This window comes from Gossypium hirsutum, chromosome D02 (assembly GCF_007990345.1).
Source record: "Gossypium hirsutum isolate 1008001.06 chromosome D02, Gossypium_hirsutum_v2.1, whole genome shotgun sequence".
NCBI classification, from domain to species: Eukaryota; Viridiplantae; Streptophyta; class Magnoliopsida; order Malvales; family Malvaceae; genus Gossypium; species Gossypium hirsutum.
In genome coordinates this window covers 29899528-29902100 of record NC_053438.1, presented here as the reverse complement: position 1 = coordinate 29902100, position 2573 = coordinate 29899528, and the positions used below count along the sequence as shown (strand labels likewise).

The 2573-nt window shown below is 38.6% G+C and overlaps 1 non-coding gene across 1 annotated transcript; it reads right to left on the bottom strand.

Annotated features, from left to right (window-relative positions):
- Positions 1–488: 488 nt before the first annotated feature.
- LOC121215232 (small nucleolar RNA R71) lies at positions 489–595 on the bottom strand. Its single transcript, XR_005910961.1, has one exon. It is a non-coding gene; the product is annotated as a small nucleolar RNA R71 (small nucleolar RNA).
- Positions 596–2573: the final 1978 nt, after the last annotated feature.

The window sequence follows — 2573 nt, the reverse complement described above, 5'->3', positions numbered from 1 at the left end:
CAATGAAGACGTGAACGAATAGCTCAAAGAAAAGTTGAGATGGACCTTGGAAATCAGAATCAAGACCAAGGTAATGAAGCCGATTACGTACGAAATCCCATCCTTATTGTCGATGATAGGGATCGATGCATCAGACAATCTGCTGTGCCACTTTTTAGCAAGTCAAACCCAGGAATTAGAAGGCTAGATATTGAGGCAACCTAGTTTGAATTGAAACCAGTGATGTTTCAAATGATACAAATCGTGGCCAATTTAGTGGTATGTCCACGGAAGATCCACATCTCCCCCTTCGATTGTTTATGGAGGTGAGTGATTCATTCAAGATTGCCAGTGTGACTGAAGACACACTGAGGTTGAAGTTGTTTCCATACTCCTTGCGAGATCGAGCACGAGCATGGCTCAATTCATTGCCACCAAGTTCTATATCAACATGGCAAGAATTAGCAAAGTGATTTTTGGTTAAGTATTTCCCACCTAGCAAAAAAGCTAAGTTGAGGAACGAGATCACAACTTTCCAACAATTGGATGACGAGTCTTTGTATGAGGCTTGGGAGCAATTCAAGGAGTTACTTTGTAAGTGTCCTCATCATGAGATTCCTCACTGTATCTAGTTGGAGGCATTTTATAATGGTCTCAATGCACATACAAGATTGATGGTAGATGCTTCTGCGAATGGTGCAATTTTTTCTAAGCCTTATAATGAGGCTTATGAGATTATTGAGAGGATCGCGAGTAATAACTATCAATGGCCAAAAAATTGAACAGCTTTAGGAAGATGAGTAGTCGGAGTTCATGAAGTTAACTCTCTCACTTCGTTATCGACTCAGGTATCGTCTATTTCCTCTATGTTAAAACAGTTAACCGCTAATAGTACTAATAATTTGTAGCTCAGCCACCAAGTCTATTTGAAGTAGTTTCCTGTGTGTACTGTGGGGAAAGTCATTCTTTTGAGAATTGTCCATCAAATCCCAAGTCAGTGTACTATACGCGTAATCATCCTAACTTTTCTTAGAGCAACTAAGGAAATGGATCGAACAACAACTTATTACAGCGGAGACCCAACCAATCTCAAGGGTTTAATTAGCAAGCTTCAAAACCACCTCAAGATGAGGTATCAAACAGTTTGGAGAACTTGTTGAAAGCGTACATGGAAAAGAATGACGCTTTGATCCAAAGCCAAGCAGCAACACTGAAAAATTTGGAAAAGCAAATGGGTTAATTAGCTACGGAGCTTTGTAGTAGACTACAAGGAACCTTGTCGAGTAATACTGAAAATCCAAGAAATTTGGGTAAATAACATATCAATGTAGTGGCATTGCGAAGTGGTAAGACTCAGGAACCCTGATTGATTGATATCAAAGATAAGCCCGTTGAGAAGAGTTAACCTGATGTGGAAGTTCCTACACCAAAGGAATAAAAATCTGTAAAGTCTGACAAGGTAAACCTTGACCTAGTGAATTCAGATATTTTAACATCTTCTTTGGATGCAAATTTACCTACTTAGAAAATTTGTCCGGTTCAACCGAAAGTTCTATTACCTCCATATCTGCAAAGATTGCAGCAACACAAGCAGAAATAGGAGGTGCAATTCAAGAAGTTTTTGGATGTTCTGAAGCAGTTACACATCAATATTCCGTTGGTGGAGGCTTTAGAACAAATGCCAAATTATGTTAATTTTATGAAGGATATATTTTCTAAGAAAAAATTACTGAGTGAGTATGAGACTGTTGCTTTGACAAATGAGTGCAGTGAGTATGAGACTGTTGCCACCGAAATTGAAGACCCAGGAAGCTTAACTATACCCTGTAACATTGGTGAATCTTACTGTGGTAAAGTTTTGTGTAACACCCCGTGCCCGAGACCGTTCCCGGAGTCGGACGCGAGGTGCTAGCAGACTTAATTACTTTGTTTCACAGCCCAAAAAAAAATTTCCAGACAAGCTGGCTAACCGTGTCACTGTCGCCTTAAAAATCATATCTCGAGTTTCAAAACTCGAAAACTGATTCTGTAAATTTTCCCCGAAATTAGACTCATATATCCATCTGTGGATTTATTTCTAGAATTTTTGGGCGGGCCAATTTGTACAGTTTATTAGTTAAAGTCTCCCCTGATTCTGGGTTCGACTACTCTGACCTTCATGTATTCTGACTTGGATATCTCCCTGTACAGAACTTCAATACTTATACCGTTTGTTTCTAATGAAACTAGACTCAAAGGGGAATCCACAAATATAAGGCATGACTTCTAATTATCTCTGGATAATTTATGGTGAATTATCAAAGTCCAAACAGGAGATCCAGAAACCGTTCTGGCCCTGTTTCACGAGAACTTTAATATCTCTTAATATACTGTTCATATGATTTTTTTCGTTACTTTCATATGAAAATAGATTCATCAAGGTTCGATTACATAATTTATTCACTATTTAACTCCATTCCTACAAATATTTGTGATTTTTCAAATCCACACCACTGCTGCTGTCAGCATCTGTTTTCAAGGTAAACTTTACCTATTCCGTGGTTACCATGGACCAACTAGGGATTCGTCATACATAGGTCCACATATGATCATAT